Source organism: Palaemon carinicauda, chromosome 8 (genome assembly GCF_036898095.1).
Source record: "Palaemon carinicauda isolate YSFRI2023 chromosome 8, ASM3689809v2, whole genome shotgun sequence".
NCBI classification, from domain to species: Eukaryota; Metazoa; Arthropoda; class Malacostraca; order Decapoda; family Palaemonidae; genus Palaemon; species Palaemon carinicauda.
Genome location: NC_090732.1, coordinates 134,445,071 through 134,464,880, shown reverse-complemented (window position 1 = coordinate 134,464,880; position 19,810 = coordinate 134,445,071).

The following is a 19,810-nucleotide window of genomic DNA, read 5'->3' as shown; positions in this document are numbered from 1 at the left end:
CTTCTTACTTTTTTTTTTTTTTTTTTGTAAACATTTGTTTGACTATACAGAACTAGCCAATTGACGATAGCTTTCGAAAATAAACTATAACTCGTACGACCGATTAGACACATAATCCTTCTTACTTTTTTTTTTTTTATTTTTTTTTTTTTTGTAAACATTTGTTTGACTATACAGAATTAGCCAATTGGCGATAGCCTTCGAAAATAAACTATAACTCGTACGACCGATTAGACACATAATCCTTCTTACTTTTTTTTTTTTTTTTTTTTTTTTTTGTAAACATTTGTTTGACTATACAGAATTAGCCAATTGGCGATAGCTTTCGAAAATAAACTATAACTCGTACGACCGATTAGACACATAATCCTTCTTACTTTTTTTTTTTTTTTTTTTTTTTTTTTTTTGTAAACATTTGTTTGACTATACAGAACTAGCCAATTGACGATAGCTTTCGAAAATAAACTATAACTCGTACGACCGATTAGACACATAATCCTTCTTACTTTTTTTTTTTTTTTTTTTTTTTTTTTGTAAACATTTGTTTGACTATACAGAATTAGCCAATTGACGATAGCTTTCGAAAATAAACTATAACTCGTACGACCGATTAGACACATAATCCTTCTTACTTTTTTTTTTTTTTTTTTTTTTTTTTTTTGTAAACATTTGTTTGACTATACAGAATTAGCCAATTGGCGATAGCTTTCGAAAATAAACTATAACTCGTACGACCGATTAGACACATAATCCTTCTTACTTTTTTTTTTTTTTTTTTTTTTTTTTTTTTTTTGTAAACATTTGTTTGACTATACAGAATTAGCCAATTGGCGATAGCTTTCGAAAATAAACTATAACTCGTACGACCGATTAGACACATAATCCTTCTTACTTTTTTTTTTTTTTTTTTTTTTTTTTTTTTGTAAACATTTGTTTGACTATACAGAACTAGCCAATTGACGATAGCTTTCGAAAATAAACTATAACTCGTACGACCGATTAGACACATAATAATTCTTACTTTTTTTTTTTTTTTTTGTAAACATTTGTTTGACTATACAGAACTAGCCAACTAGCGATAGCTTTCGAAAATGAACTATAACTCGTACGACCGATTAGACACATAATCCTTCTTACTTTTTTTTTTTTTTTTTTTTTTTTGTAAACATTTGTTTGACTATACAGAATTAGCCAATTGACGATAGCTTTCGAAAATAAACTATAACTCGTACGACCGATTAGACACATAATAATTCTTACTTTTTTTTTTTGTAAACATTTGTTTGACTATACAGAACTAGCCAACTAGCGATAGATTTCGAAAATAAACTATAACTCGTACGACCGATTAGACACATAATCCTTCTTACTTTTTTTTTTTTTTTTTTTTTTTTTTTTTTTTGTAAACATTTGTTTGACTATACAGAACTAGCCAATTGACGATAGCTTTCGAAAATAAACTATAACTCGTACGACCGATTAGACACATAATCCTTCTTACTTTTTTTTTTTTTTTTTTTTTTTTTTTTTTGTAAACATTTGTTTGACTATACAGAATTAGCCAATTGACGATAGCTTTCGAAAATAAACTATAACTCGTACGACCGATTAGACACATAATCCTTCTTACTTTTTTTTTTTTTTGTAAACATTTGTTTGACTATACAGAATTAGCCAATTGACGATAGCTTTCGAAAATAAACTATAACTCGTACGACCGATTAGACACATAATCCTTCTTACTTTTTTTTTTTTTTTTTTTTTTTTTTGTAAACATTTGTTTGACTATACAGAACTAGCCAATTGACGATAGCTTTCGAAAATAAACTATAACTCGTACGACCGATTAGACACATAATCCTTCTTACTTTTTTTTTTTTTTTTTTTTTTTTTGTAAACATTTGTTTGACTATACAGAACTAGCCAATTGACGATAGCTTTCGAAAATAAACTATAACTCGTACGACCGATTAGACACATAATCCTTCTTACTTTTTTTTTTTTTTTTTTTTTTTTGTAAACATTTGTTTGACTATACAGAACTAGCCAATTGACGATAGCTTTCGAAAATAAACTATAACTCGTACGACCGATTAGACACATAATCCTTCTTACTTTTTTTTTTTTTTTTTTTTTTTGTTGTAAACATTTGTTTGACTATACAGAACTAGCCAATTGACGATAGCTTTCGAAAATAAACTATAACTCGTACGACCGATTAGACACATAATCCTTCTTACTTTTTTTTTTTTTTTTTTTTTTTGTAAACATTTGTTTGACTATACAGAATTAGCCAATTGACGATAGCTTTCTAAAATAAACTATAACTCGTACGACCGATTAGACACATAATCCTTCTTACTTTTTTTTTTTTTTGTAAACATTTGTTTGACTATACAGAACTAGCCAATTGACGATAGCTTTCGAAAATAAACTATAACTCGTACGACCGATTAGACACATAATCCTTCTTACTTTTTTTTTTTTTTTTTTTTGTAAACATTTGTTTGACTATACAGAACTAGCCAATTGACGATAGCTTTCGAAAATAAACTATAACTCGTACGACCGATTAGACACATAATCCTTCTTACTTTTTTTTTTTGTAAACATTTGTTTGACTATACAGAACTAGCCAATTGACGATAGCTTTCGAAAATAAACTATAACTCGTACGACCGATTAGACACATAATCCTTCTTACTTTTTTTTTTTTTTTTTTTTTTTTGTAAACATTTGTTTGACTATACAGAATTAGCCAATTGACGATAGCTTTCGAAAATAAACTATAACTCGTACGACCGATTAGACACATAATCCTTCTTACTTTTTTTTTTTTTGTAAACATTTGTTTGACTATACAGAACTAGCCAATTGACGATAGCTTTCGAAAATAAACTATAACTCGTACGACCGATTAGACACGGGATCCTTCTTACTTTTTTTTTTTTTTGTAAACATTTGTTTGACTATACAGAATTAGCCAATTGACGATAGCTTTCGAAAATAAACTATAACTCGTACGACCGATTAGACACATAATCCTTCTTACTTTTTTTTTTTTTGTAAACATTTGTTTGACTATACAGAATTAGCCAATTGACGATAGCTTTCGAAAATAAACTATAACTCGTACGACCGATTAGACACATAATCCTTCTTACTTTTTTTTTTTTTTGTAAACATTTGTTTGACTATACAGAATTAGCCAATTGACGATAGCTTTCGAAAATAAACTATAACTCGTACGACCGATTAGACACATAATCCTTCTTACTTTTTTTTTTTTTTTTTCTTTTTTGTAAACATTTGTTTGACTATACAGAACTAGCCAATTGACGATAGCTTTCGAAAATAAACTATAACTCGTACGACCGATTAGACACATAATCCTTCTTACTTTTTTTTTTTTTTTTTTTTTTTTTTTGTAAACATTTGTTTGACTATACAGAATTAGCCAATTGACGATAGCTTTCTAAAATAAACTATAACTCGTACGACCGATTAGACACATAATCCTCCTTACTTTTTTTTTTTTTTGTAAACATTTGTTTGACTATACAGAACTAGCCAATTGACGATAGCTTTCGAAAATAAACTATAACTCGTACGACCGATTAGACACATAATCATTCTTACTTTTTTTTTTTTTTTTTTGTAAACATTTGTTTGACTATACAGAACTAGCCAATTGACGATAGCTTTCGAAAATAAACTATAACTCGTACGACCGATTAGACACATAATCCTTCTTACTTTTTTTTTTTTTTTTTTTTTTTTTTTTTTTTTTTGTAAACATTTGTTTGACTATACAGAACTAGCCAATTGACGATAGCTTTCGAAAATAAACTATAACTCGTACGACCGATTAGACACATAATCCTTCTTACTTTTTTTTTTTTTTTTTTTTTTTTGTAAACATTTGTTTGACTATACAGAATTAGCCAATTGACGATAGCTTTCGAAAATAAACTATAACTCGTACGACCGATTAGACACATAATCCTTCTTACTTTTTTTTTTTTTGTAAACATTTGTTTGACTATACAGAACTAGCCAATTGACGATAGCTTTCGAAAATAAACTATAACTCGTACGACCGATTAGACACGGGATCCTTCTTACTTTTTTTTTTTTTTTGTAAACATTTGTTTGACTATACAGAATTAGCCAATTGACGATAGCTTTCGAAAATAAACTATAACTCGTACGACCGATTAGACACATAATCCTTCTTACTTTTTTTTTTTTGTAAACATTTGTTTGACTATACAGAATTAGCCAATTGACGATAGCTTTCGAAAATAAACTATAACTCGTACGACCGATTAGACACATAATCCTTCTTACTTTTTTTTTTTTTGTAAACATTTGTTTGACTATACAGAATTAGCCAACTAGCGATAGCTTTCGAAAATAAACTATAACTCGTACGACCGATTAGACACGGGATCCTTCTTACTTTCTTCTTTTTGTAAACATTTGTTTGACTATACAGAATTAGCCAACTAGCGATAGCTTTCGAAAATAAACTATAACGTGTATGACCAATTAGACACGGGATCCTTCTTACTTTCTTCTTTTTGTAAACATTTGTTTGACTATACAGAACTAGCCAACTAGCGATAGCTTTCGAAAATAAACTATAACGTGTATGACCAATTAGACACGGGATCCTTCTTACTTTCTTCTTTTTGTAAACATTTGTTTGACTATACAGAATTAGCCAACTAGCGATAGCTTTCGAAAATAAACTATAACGTGTATGACCAATTAGACACGGGATCCTTCTTACTTTCTTCTTTTTGTAAACATTTGTTTGACTATTCAGAATTAGCCAATTGGCGATAGCTTTCGAAAATAAACTATAAATCGTACGACCGATGACCTAATTAGGAAATAACTACATAAATGGTAATAAATTTAGGAAATAGATACAATTATTTGTTCAATGACCGAATGAGTAATTAGGAAGACATCTTCGTAAATTGTTACTAAAAAGTAATTACGTAAATGGCAATATGGGGGGCAATTTTCCGGGGGGGGGGGGGGGGGGCAGTAGTCCTACGGGGGCAATTGTCTCGGGGGCAGTTGTCCTAGATCCCACTAAAACAGTATTTTGAAGTTTTTAGGCATGAATAACCTGGATGGGAGTGCAAAAAAATACTTCCTTGCAGAAAGAAAGCTGGAGCCAAGAGACTACAAACTTTTGCGATGAGCGATGTCGTTCTAAGCCTCTAAGGCAGTGGTTCCCAACCTTTTTTTCTTTCATTTCCCCCCTGTACCCAGTTCATCCATCCAGATTTTCCCCTTCATACCCCGCCCCGCCCTCATGCCACTCGCCTGCCTCAGAAATGGGTATGATACTCTAATTCTCCCCTTGAATATCATGTCAGTGAGAACTGATATGATCATATCACAATTGAATGGCTAACAACAAATTGCCGCACGTACTATAAGTACATTTTCCGCTTGTTTTAGTTAGTAGGTAGGGTAATTATTTCCCCCCCTCGAAGCTTCATATTTCCCCCCAGGGGAAAATTCCCCCAGGTTGGGAACCACTGCTCTAAGGGAACTGGAAACTGGTCCCAACATTGCTTGCAAGTCTACTGTAGATATTCTTAGGGGACGAGTAAGCCTCACAGTTTAGGCAACGTTGGACAGCTGAGACCAGCTCTGAGAACACATCACGCCGTCCAAACAGTAGAATTGCGAACTTCATCGTAGAAGGAGCGAAACGGCATGAATAGACTGAATGTGGATACAGAAACTACAGTAGTTCATTTGCAGGGAAATTGCTGGAGAAGCGAGACCATAGTTTGTCATACAGAGCAGTGTCACTCTAAAGGGAATCAAATCCGAGATCAACGTGGTTTCTATATCTAGATTTTCTTAGGGGGCGAATAAGCCTACTATATTAGTCGGCCTAGGACTAGAGATATCAGCCCTGAATAACCGACATCCATCCCGTTGCAAGTTGGAACACTAAGCTTCATCGATGAGGGTTCGCTCGTAAGATCGGCCATGTTATCCTGAAAAGCCTCGTGGAAAATCATTCGTGTATTTCAAAACTAATCTTGGAATTTTCCATTTCACAGTATCTTAAGGTTTTCATTTATCAATACTTGTTAAGTAATTTCAAAATATTATTTGCTTGAATTTTCATAACCATAACCTTCATATTAAAGTTCAACCCCATCGTTCAGCCAATGTCGTCCTGATGATGAATCCCGTAACAAAGTGATTCGAAACACGTGACGAAACCAAATGTTAAATTGAGAAATGTAAATGCATATTTTCTCTTATCATTTAAACCTAATTGGAGCTCTTTTTTTTTTCTCGGAAATGTGATTACTCATTTTTTTCAAGCCACTAAGGTATCATATATCAACTGTAAAATAAAGAAACATTCACAAAAATCACACACACACATAAATATATTATCTATCTATATATATATATATATATATATATATATATATATATATATATATATATATATATATATATATATATATATATATCAAGTGATGAAAAATTTAGAATAAGTGAACATATGGACCAGATCATTTAGAAATGGTTTGGTAATGTGGAGAAAATGGACAATAATAAGTTAGTCAAAAGAGTACCGTATATAATTCAGAAGTGTTATAAAGTAAAAGAAAAGGAACGTCAGGAAGGAGTTGGATAACAGTTGTGATGAGTCTATAGGAGATAAAGAGTCTTGTTTAAAAGAAAAAAAAAAAAAAGGGGGGAGGGGGTTAAATGGCGCTGTGTGTAAGAGGGTTCAACACACTGTTGAGTTTTCTTAGTAGGCGCATGAAGCGACTGATCAAAGTTATAGGATGGATATGTTTCATCATTGGCAATTCTTGTTAGAGAAAAACAAATAAAATTCAATGACATTTTCTATTAGGAAGGTTCGTTGTCGGAGTTAAAATTCAAATGCTACTGTGCCATATTGTATTTATTTCTGCTGGAAGCAATATTTTTTGGGAACAATGGTTTAAGATAAATAAATATATATATATATATATATATATATATATATATATATATATATATATATATATATATATATGTATATATATATAATGTGTGTATTTATTATATATCTATATATACATAGTTATATACACAGTATATATATATATATATATATATATATATATATATATATATATATATATATATATATATATATATATATATATATATATATATATATATATATATATATCTGTGTGTACGTGTGTGCACGACTTCCCTGATATCCGTGCATAGGTAGATGTCTGTTAGTGTTTATTAAGGGTACGTGACGTCTGCTGCACACCCCACTGCCTCTGAACAGCATTTCACTTGAATAAAAAATCTATGGTTATTCCCTCTCAAAAATTAAATTTTTGCCTTAACTGATGTCTTATTCGTCCTTGATTTTAACATTTGTTCTATTCTATTGACCTATTCAATAAATTGTTTCACTGCTCATACGTCACCTTCTAAGATCTTAACTGAGGTCATAATAATTTTCTTGCTATAGATTTCTCATTTTTTTTTTAACAAATACTTGACTATAGGTAATCAACACTACCATCCAGCACACCTTTTACACAGTTTTTATTCATACTACGTTTTCTTTTCCGCATCTAATTGTGTCTTGGATCCTCCACCCAGATCTTTGTTCTTAATCAAGAAAACAATGAAACTCGCCATCCTCTCCTTCTTAATCATTTCATCAATTAGACTTTTGAAATTATCATTAACATATCAATCATTTTATTGTGTCGTAAAGCATTTCAACAGAGCTTCATATGTCAACTTTATGCTTATATTAAAAGTCTTTATCCTAAGGAAAATGTTGATGGAATATATTTACACGCCCTCGACGTCAAATTAATTAGTAGTGTCATAACATGATATCTCTCCAATTACTTCCCCAGAACCAGCAGCCCTTTTAGATTATAAATACATCCTGTTTTTTACATCCTTAAATAACCTCGCAATTTTTCATATTTTGTTGTTAACCTTCTCAGCTAATTAATGATCCGCCGTTGTTCCCTTCAATAGATCACATTTTTTTCCCCGAATTACTATTCAGCTGAAAAATTGAGTGTCAGCTTATGAATCATTTCATTTTAAAAAAGCTTTCGTTTCCATTGACTCATCTACACTTTCCTATTTCTTCTGCTTCCATTTCCCCTCACTTTTATAACCCTCATTCCTAAAGAGGCAAGTACATTGCTTCACTTGCGTTTCACACCACCTTCATTATCCCTCTCCCCGCCTTCCCCACTCTTTTTCTTGCTACTTCCGATTCGCAAGAAAAACGGTAACTCGGCCAAATTAGGGCGATGAGCCATTGCATTTACTCCTCTTCGTATTTCCTCTGCATGAAGGCGGGTGTAAGACACGGAAGACGACACGCATTTTCGTGTAGAATTCGTTGAGTTGATATAACTCCAAAACAGGAACGTTTTAAATCACCTGACAGAGAGAGAGAGAGAGAGAGAGAGAGAGAGAGAGAGAGAGAGAGAGAGAGAGAGAGAGAGAATTCTTGACGACATAACACAAGCAAAACAAAGGTTATAGAATCAATACAAGCAAGAGGGGACATGCAAACTCATAGGAATGTCTTTGTTTAGGTTCAAGTAGCCGTAAGTCAAAGCAATCGATAACACTCAAAAAAATTCCCTGCTTATGCTTAGGTCAAAAGAAGATGAGAGAGAGAGAGAGAGAGAGAGAGAGAGAGAGAGAGAGAGAGAGAGAGAGAGAGAGAGAGAGAGACTAATAATGGGATGGTGATTATGAAAGCAATCAGATCGAACAGCTTGTTAGCGAGGATTACTAACATGAGGAAGCTTGACGTGGCGTTGAATCTGAAATGATCAAATCTATATTCCATCCAATTTCCTTTCTAAAATAACTGGTAGAGTTGAAGCAACGATTACCAATTGATTTGCTTATGCAGAGTCGCTTGGCTTTAGGTTAAAGAGATGTCGTGAGGCTAGAATAATTGCCTAGGCCGTTTTCACCCAAAGTGCCGCTTGATTTTGTCTGCATTTGTCCTCGGAATAATTTCTTTACATTTATCATGTTTTTGTGTTTATTCAATGTAGTATACAGCTTTTTATTCTGAGGAGATTTTCTTATTAAGGTAATATTCTTTTCAGATTGGTTTATATGCATGTTTGGCCAATAATAATAATAATAATAATAATAATAATAATAATAATAATAATAATAATAATAATAATAATAATAAAATTTGCAAATTTAAATAGACTCTGTTGTATCATTATTATTATCATTATTATTAAATCTCAATCAGACTGGAATGTAATTTTGAGAGAGATTTTTGGGCTTCAATTGGTCACAATTGTATAAGTTTTGAGCCTGTTGTTCCTTTGAATGATGTGTGATGTGTGAAAGACAAACCCTGACTCATTGATGATTGTAGACGTGCATATTTGGAGAAGCAGGAGGCCTATCATCTTTGGAAGGGCAACAAATCAGATTTGACTTGGAATAAATATACTCAGCTTCGAGCTTTTGCTCAGAGTTTATGCTTCAATTGAAAAGGAGTACAATTTAACCATAAAAGAAATCCTTTCTGGTACAACCCAGGAACGTAAATAGCGGGCTACCCTTAAATCTGTACTATGGTGTAGACGCAACAGTCCCTCTCAAGCTTAAACCAGCTGGCTCTGTCACTCATTATCCAAAGGAAAAGGCTACCCTTTGGCTTCTGTGTTCTACAGTAAGCAGATTAATTAGAAAATTGATCTTCTTCATTCTTGTTTTCCTGAGACTAAACTAACGACTTTAGCTTCTCGATCTCGGTGAAATTGAAGCTCTCTTAATGAACCTTGATGCTTATGGAGGTGTAGACACAAATGATATTTTTCCTTTGTTTTTTTACACAAACAGAGAGAGAGAGAGAGAGAGAGAGAGAGAGAGAGAGAGAGAGAGAGAGAGAGAGAGGAGTAAGCATCTGTCCCACGTGCCATACGCCAATTACTTTGCACTTGAAATGGCTCTAACAAGACTGCACTCTGGAGTGGTCGTTACGGCAGATTACGGCAGATCGATGCCCTTACGCAGCGAGGCTTTCAGGGAGTCAATTGCGGAGTATTAGTTCGGGAATCCCGTGAAGAACCTGGCTCACTCTCGCATCCTTGGCTGCTGCTGTCATCAAACGGGGGAGATGAAAGGCCATCACAGATTTTGATACAGTTTATGTGGGTGTCAACGGAGGATTTTCTTTCTGTCAGTTTATAAGTTACCTACTGACAGAACAGTTTAAAAATAAGGAAAAACACTATCAAGGAATCACTCCTAAATGTGACTCTCTGCATCTCGGAAAAGATATTATCGTCACGAAAACGTTTAAATAGATACCACGAACTATAATGTTATATAAGAATGACAGCGATTATAAATTTGCTAAAAGAATGACAGCGATTATAAATTTGCTAAAAAAAAAAAAAAAAAAAAAAAAAAAAAAAATAATTTTTAACTACATCAGGCAACAAATAATGAAGAGGAGAAGAATGTACTACCTTTGGAGGGATTCTTTCAATAGTACAAAATCAAATAAACCAAATAAAAGAAATGACAAAGGTTCGCATCAAGTGAAATTAAAACTAGAAAGAAAGACTATAGCTATTGAGGATGGAAGAATATGCTACCTGTAAAAGTAAAAACAGATCGCGGGTAATAAGGAACTTGTTCCATCATGCAAGAATGAAAGAATTCTGTATCACCATAAGAAGAAATCAATTAGACAAAACAGTTAAAATACTGTTAATGATGAATAAAACGGCAACTGAAATATCAAACATAATAACATATAAACAATCATAATAAAGACGAAACAACTTTTCTCTTTAGGGGATTTGCACCACTGACCATTGAGTTGCCAGGCCAACACTCTATCAACTTACACGCAAAATGAATAAGAAAAAATTGGAATGCGCTCTCACCCCTCGTGATATGGGCTTTATAGGATTACCATGGATTCAAGTACTAATATATCTGGTTAATATTTCATTCCCTTTGTAACTAAGAGACCTATTGTAGAGCCTATTGGAGGTATTCCTGCATAGTGATTTGGGAGTCGGGAGTTCGTGGCCCACTGCACACTGCAGCTCGATAGTTTCCAGTAGTGTTTGAATCCACTGTCCTTGTAGGTTAAGGGTGGGGTATTTAGAAGAGCCTGGAGATCTACCAGCTGAGTCATCATCAGCCATTGTCTGGCCCTACCTGGTATTATCTTGGGTGCTGACAATATGTAAGTATACACTCCTATGGTCGGCCTTTATAGTCTTTAATAGCGTTGATCTTTTATATCACATTTCAAGGTTTCAATTCGAAAAAGTTTGTGTTTCCATCAATTCCCAGTTAAGATTATATGTTAATAATAATAATAATAATAATAATAATAATAATAATAATAATAATAATAATAATAATAATAATAACGCATTCCACTCGGTTTAATTCCGAATGTTCCATACCACCGAATTTTAAGTACTTCAATCCCAAGTATGAAGTGAAATGACCTATTTCAATGATAGTTTATCCTACTAGCGCTAGAAGAGTCCACAAATCAAAATACTCTCATGAAATACTACAGCAACTTTTGACAGTAATGAACGTACGCACGATAGTCTAGACATTGTTCTAAATAATTACCCATTCTGATTGCCTTTAGTGTGTCTTGTGTTCGAAATTTTAGGAAAACAGACGAGTGTAATGGGTAAAGTTTGACAAATTTCTTCAACACTATGAAGATGTTTTATAGTTTCTCAAATCCTTAAAGACACAAGTTTATACTGTCTTCGGCATCTAACACAACAACAACAACAACAATAATAATAATAATAATAATAATAATAATAATAATAATAATAATAATTGCCCCAGTCAATAGCAAAGCATTTTGTAACAACTTCCACCCCCAGGTATTATAATTTGGCCTTGCATCAGGCATTGCTTTCATCGTTGAGATTATATGATAGAAGGAAGGTAGCAAACTCTGGAACTCTCATCTTTGAAATGTAAATCAGCTGATCCCAAAAACTTATCTCTTTGAAGGAGAGGCAATAATACGGTTCCTGTTTCTTCGAAATGAAAAATTCAATGAAATGGAGACCGGGTACTTCAACAAGTAAAGTCATTCAAATGCTATAAAGTTTTAAGAGAATTTTGGAGGACCAAAACAATATGACCTTGACGCAGAATTGAAGACTAAAGACCTTGATAATACAGACACTTTTACCACTAGACATTTCCAATAAGGACAGAGTTAAAAACACCTGTTTTTCTGATCTAACATCTTTCTCTTAGTGAATCTGGGATATCTGACAATTCCCCGTTATGAATCACCTGAAACCCAGGGGTGAGTGCCCACATAAAACATTCTGCTCGACGACTCCTTGGGCCAATAAATGCACACAGAGTCTGATTATACGACAGACACGAGAGGAGAAACCTTTGTTCGGGTGGAGTTATTTAGAGAAACCTTTACCTTTACTATTATCACAATTATTCTTATTGTTACTACTGTCATATATATGAAAACAACAACAACAACAACAACAACAACAATAATAATAATAATAATAATAATAATAATAATAATAATAATAATAATAATAATATGTTGATTAGTGTGTCTTGAAGTAGTTTAGAAAGATGATATAAAAAGAGAGGTGACCAAATATATTACAATAAAATAACAAGAATTAGTCTTATGAAGGGTAAATATGTTAAACCGAATGGGCCTTAATATTCACCATAAAACACAAGATTAAAACATCAATACAAGTAAGAGGGACAGGCAAACTGCTAGGAATACTTTGGTGTAGGTTCAAGCAAAGTCAAAACAATCGGTGACCATCAACCATAGATCCCTGCTTAGAGAGAGAGAGAGAGAGAGAGAGAGAGAGAGAGAGAGAGAGAGAGAGAGAGAGAGAGACCCATGAACCTTTAACATTTATTTCCGAGACGGTTTACTAGTGTTACCCCGTTAAGCTCAGTATTTCTAATCAGAGAATTTCATTTAACTTTTACTGATATTTTCTATTTAAGAAACAAAAAGCATTACTGATTACAAAATAACACCAAGGAATACGAGTCTTTTTCAGGTATCAGATGTTAGTAACAGTGTTAATCTTTGATTTTTGAAGCCATTAATACGAGCAAACAACACACCCAATCTCAGAAATATTATAATAACTAATTACTTAACCACCCTACCAACTACCATACTTTCTGTACTGTGGACTGAAAGTCACCATCACAAGTGAGTTTTCTCCGACGCATCTGAAGCTAAACTTTTTATTTAGCCGAATACTTTAAATGTTCCCTCAAAAAGGAATCACTAACTGTACTTCTCCTTGTGTGGCGTACTGATAGCAGTTCACAAAATTACTTGACACAGTCGTTTTGTGGAATTGCTTTTTACGTTTAACTTTATGTAAGTTTCCTATCATTTCTCATTTTTACCTGTTTAGTGTCTATAGGGAATTCGTGCGTCTAATCTCTTCTTACCCAACCACACTGACTCTCCTCATTTGAGAACTAATAGTTTGTGCCAACACAATAATTTTCTAAAGTTGCGACTCAAGATGCCTCATGCCACTACTTTTTCAATCCTTACAATCACAATTATTAAGTATTTATAAATAAAATCACCAGTGTTGCTCCCTTTGTCTTCCGCTTTCCTATCAGACTCACTCCACTTTGGTGTAATAAAAAGACCATTAGCAGAAGGTTGGAGAGTTCTTAACGTATGTCAGTGGTTCTGAGCCCTTTCTGGGTACAAGGTCCACCTGGCAACAAGCCAAACTTCAGCCTAAAAAGTCAACATAACATGATTACGAACGAAATGAACATGCTAAAGAATTATTTTTTTTCCCGATATCGTGTTCAATAATATTTTTCCTTTGATTTTTCTTCTTATTTATATATAGAATGAAATACAAGAGGTTAGAAGTGTCTGGAAGACGGGAAACGTAGTCATTCTCATTTTTGGCCATGGACCATAAATGAAATATTACTGACCAAAAACTAGAGGGAAGATTCCCATTGTTGCAGTATGAATGAAAAGATGAAGAGGTTGGACAGCAAAGTGGAAGGAAAGAAGAGGGAACGAAATTATAGTAGAAGGGTAAAAAGAGAGTGCAGCTGGGGGAAATGTTTATTCTTTATCCAACGCTCATCGCATATTCAGCCATTGCAATAAATCTCTCTCTCCTATCTTGCAGAGAGTTCTGTAAAAGCTCATTACTTTAATTGAATTGCCTTTTCAAACCCAAGTCACTGTTCCCGCTAATAACAGACTAAATCAAGTGTGACTCGATTAACAACCCGTGGAGACACTGACCCACATTTACGAGCTGATGAAGGCTCCTGGAAACCCACCGGAAAAACTCCTCTGAAACTTCCATGGCGTGAGCTTTTCAGCAGAGATGCTTTGCCCTTTCTTTTTTCAAGGCTTTTTTACATTGTATGAAGATTACAAAAGTATTAAATCAATCCGATGTGACTGATGTACGAAGCTTATAAAAACCTTTTATCAAACCAGTGTGATTGGTGTACAAAGTTTATAGGACATTATATCAACCTCATCTAACTGATGTATGAAGTTTATAATAACATTACATCAACGTCGTGTTATTGATGTAGAACGTTGATAAAATCATTAAAGCAAGACCAGTGTGATTAATATACGAAACTTGTAATAACAATAAATCAACCTCCAGTGATTGATGTACAAAACTTAAAAAATAACTAAACCAACCTCGTGTGATTGATGTACCAACCTTATAAGATAATTAAATGAAACCAGTCTGAATGATATACGAAAACCATAAAGCCATTAAATTAACACAAAGAGAGTAATGCAAGAAATTTGTAAAACATTAAATCAACCTTGTGTGATTGACGTACGAAGCTTAGAAAATAACTAAATCAAGCAAGTGTGATTGATGTACGAAGCTAATAAAAAAATTAAATTAATCTCACATGAATTTTGTATAAAACAATTAAATCAAGCCTGGGTACCTGATGTACGAGGCTTATAAAATCATTTAATCAAACCAGTGTGACTGATGTACCAAGCTTATAAAACATTAAAACAACTTTGTGTGATTCATGTAAGAAACTTATAAAATCCTTAAATCAAAGAAGGGTGATTGATGTTATAAAAACATTAAATCAACCTTTCGATATTAATGTACGAAGCTTATAAAATAATTAAACCAAATAGTGTGATTGATGTACGAGGATTATAAAAACGTTAAACCAACCTAGTGTGATTGATGTACGAAGCTTGCAATAACATTAAATCAATCTCATGTGATTGATGTACGAAGCTTATAAAGCATTAAATCAACACAGTGTGATTGAAAAATGATTGATAAGATTACTAAAAAAACAACAAATATATAACTAACGAAACAAACCTATGACCTTCCTATTTGTCCTTGCAGCTTGTAACTAATTATCCTTCAGTCTACTAAAGTAGAGAGAGAGAGAGAGAGAGAGAGAGAGAGAGAGAGAGAGAGAGAGAGAGAGAGAGAGAGAGAGAGATCATGCGTTTAGACATGTAAATGTTTACGAAAGCATAATATGCTAATCCAAGGAAGTGCATTAGGCGGTGGTTTAATAATGCTTATCAGAGAAAGGTTTGGGTAAACATCATATTCCATTCACTTCGTGAAAGAGCATTATTCCGTTATCCTAATTTAATATGAATAATGATTGCAATATGTTTCTTCGTGAACGAAATACACATCTGCTGTCCTCCTCCATCTAGCCAGGAAACATCAAAATATGTCCGGTCAAAAATAATTGAAAATTGCCGGAAAGAAATGAAATGGATAAATTTGGTTCCTGTAACGTGTCAGGCCGGAGACAAGTCAGTGCAGGTCCACAGTGAGGTACAAATGATAAACTTGCGTGGTGTGGATTTCTGAACTAGATACAGCAGACAGAAATCGCAAAAAAAAAAAAAAAAAAAAAAAAAATAAATAAATAAATAAATAAAAAAAAAATGAAAATAAAAACGAACTAAGCCAGGAAAAGTAATTAATCTGTTAATTTCCTCATAATCATCGGATCTCTGGGATTTTCAAATATTTTCAATTTTCATTTTGGTAAAATTTAAAATATAATTTTCAATTCTAACCGAACCCTCATATATCAAACAGGATTTGTAATAAAACATAAATTAATATTCACTTGATAAAGTCAAATGATTGTCAAAACAGGACTGTAGTGCGTTTGATGCGAAAATGAATAGTCATCTTTTCTTAAAACCAAATGCTTACGCCAGGAATCGGAGGATATTACGATGATTCCCGAAGGAAAAACGTTGAAAAACGTTAAAAAACGTTAATGAAAGTCAGACCACAGAGAAGCTGTGTCCCAATAGCAGAATATATATCACCCCTTATATAATAAAGAACAAGTTTCTGGCAATATATATATATATATATATATATATATATATATATATATATATATATATATATATATATATATATATATATATATATATATATATATATAAATGCATTTACCTCCGCCAATGAAATTGGTAGGTCATGTTTTCAACCCCGTTTGTCCGCTTGTTTGAATGTGAACAATGGCCTGGCCACAATATTGTTCATAGAGTAGTGAAACTTTCAGGGATTAATATTTATGTCGAGGCATGGAACTGATTCAATTTTGAAAGACCTAAGTCAAAGGTCAAGGTTGAGCAAGAGGTCTTACTGAGTGCTTCTTTAGTTGAGTCCTGTCACGCTAGGCGGCAGGAGGGAGAGAGTGGTTATACTCTGGTGAGCGGAAGTATCAGAAACAATAATCTCCCAAGAAATACCGAACCAGCAGGTTGTAGTTAAGAAAGGGGGAGGGGATTGTGAGGGTCGAATCTGTGTGTGTATGTGTGGATATCTATCTAAATATCAGCAGTCATTTGCGATGGATCCGTGTGTGTGTGTGTGTGGCCTCGATCTTCTGAAGACGAACACTTCCTCTTCTGCGTGAAAACGAAAATTTCTTCTGGGTGGTCTTGAGATGATAGAAGCCACATATTCATGCGCGCACACACACACACACACACACACACACACACACACACACACACACACACACACATATATATATATATATATATATATATATATATATATACATATATATATATCTAATATATATATGTGTATATATATATATATATATATATATATATATATATATATTTATCTATCTATCTATCTCTATCTAATATATATATATATATATATATATATATATATATATATATATATATATATATATATATATATATATATACCCTTTGGCCATAGTATTTTACTTGCGGCATCAATTATTCTATCCATGGATAGAATTTTGAAGGAAAAGACGGAATTTGTTACTGTGCTCCTCTGTTTATTCAATTCTTGCCGACAGCTGTTTCAGCCAATATCTAATGGCTTTCATCAGTGTGCATTTATTTATCAATCATTATCCTTATATACTTTAATGGCAGTATACTCATATGAAAGAAAGGTAAAATCAATCTATATAAAAAAAATACCTAAATAAAACCAGTAAATATAGAAATTTAACAAAATCCTCCGCAACAAATTCAGTTTTATGGTTGGGAAATTACACTGTCTACATATTTATTACCAGATGAAAGGATGATCGAGTGGCGATTCTCTGCAGCCCACCAAATGGGAATGATAGGTGAGATATGGCGCCATGAAACTACAACTGACTGGCATACCATCAATAACACAAAGCCTTTTCTAGTTTATATGGTATGACTGCTCAAATACAACAGGATAGATCAGGACTACAAATTAATATATTTAGAACATATTCATCAATTAGATGTGCAAATGTGGCCAACATCCCCCCCCCCAAAAAAAAAGCATTGCTATTAACATTAAGATGCGTGTAAAATTTTCTACGAATGGGTAAAAATAGCATTTAAAGAAAAATTTTGTCAATGAAATCGAGTTCTTCCCCTTATTTCTCTAAGATCCTACCCTAAAATACCTTTTTATTTTAATGTTACTTTTAGCAATTAAATGAAATATTCGAAGTACACTGTTTCATTTAATTTCTTCATGAATATTGATGTACTCCAAATGAGTCCTTGGTATGTTAATTATAATAAATTAACATACGGTACTATACATGGTATTTCAGCGATGCAATACAAGGCACCAGTTAGGCAAGTGGTAAAATTTTATTAATTTCCGAGGAATAATGCGAGTAAGCTCTCACAAAAGTATGAGGCCTTTTCTACAGGACTACAGGTACCTAGTGAAAATGACACACTGCAATTTATTGTGATCGACGCTGCACGATAAGGCCTAAGAAGTCTACCTGTTGAGTCATTAGTAGTATCACCTGGTTCTCCATGGTCCTAGCTTAGGGTGTGAAGGGGCTTGGACACTAATCATATGGATATCTGTTTGAACTCTAAGATATTGTCACTCAAGAGGAATCTTTGAATCTTTAAACCAATTTAATTCTAGTGCTAATACCCTACTTGAAAATATTGACATTTACAACAGGAAGTCACAATATGGAACAGAGCATCACTCCCATTCTAGTTTCCATATATTTTCAAAGCAGAATAAACTCAACAAAAATAAACTTTCCTGACTTTGCAATGATGCAAGAATAACTACTAGCTTGATAGTCTGTATTTCTAGGGACAAAAGAGCACTTCTTTAATTTCTAAAAATTGTGAACCTAATACTTAGAAGTTTCTATAAGCCCTGTTGCCGTTAAAATGTCATATTACTCAGATATGATTATGACGTAACATTAGAAAGTACTCGAAGGAGCTAGAAAAAAAAAAAAAAAACATGAAGGAAACCAAGACCCTTTTCGACGCCCCGCTCGGAGAAGACCACTCCGGAGAAAACCCAACTCCCGGGCGAGAAAGATGAATTGATTGAATATAAAATTTAGGCCAAGCACTGGGGCATCAAAGGTCATTCAGCACTATATGATGCAAATTAATCAATCATATCTGTACACTCACAAGTGCTGCCCTTGATTAAACCTGGCCGATGCTTCCCACTATCAATTAGAACGCTATATCACAGGCATTAATAGCAATCAATGTATCTTCATGTCCTAAGATGTGTTCCAAAAACTACAATTCAAGACTTATTTATAGGTATACTTCACTACCTTACTAAAATACCTATCCGTTAAATTAAAAATATATATTGCTTTCAAGCAGTAAATATACGAAAAGCAGTAAGGTATACATTATTGAAATAATATTTGTTGCAATATAAAGTGCTATACATTTGATTCTGAAGATACTGGGGCGTGAAAAATACATGTAATATATGTAAAAAAAAAAAATTTAAAAATTCCACTTTGTGGCAAAATGTTAGGGAATTTTGCATTGTTATATCGAAATTCAGAATCAACAAGAAAGAGATGCATGCAGGTGTATGGAGGAGGGGGGGGGGGGTACAGATTCACAAAGAGTAAATGAAAGGAAAAAGAGAACCTTTAAAGTCAGGCCGAGGATATGTGGGAGAGGAGATAATGGTCAACAAGAAGAACGGAAAAGAAACAAAGGAGAATACTGCACAAAGAGTGAAAAAGGATGCCGACATAACAAGGAGCACCAAGAGAGAATGGTACATCAAAGATGCACAATAAAAAATCCTAGGGTCCAGAAATAACATCTACCAAAAGCAGGTGAAACTACTGAATGAGCTGATCAGACTACTGTATATGAAGATATGATAAAGAAAAA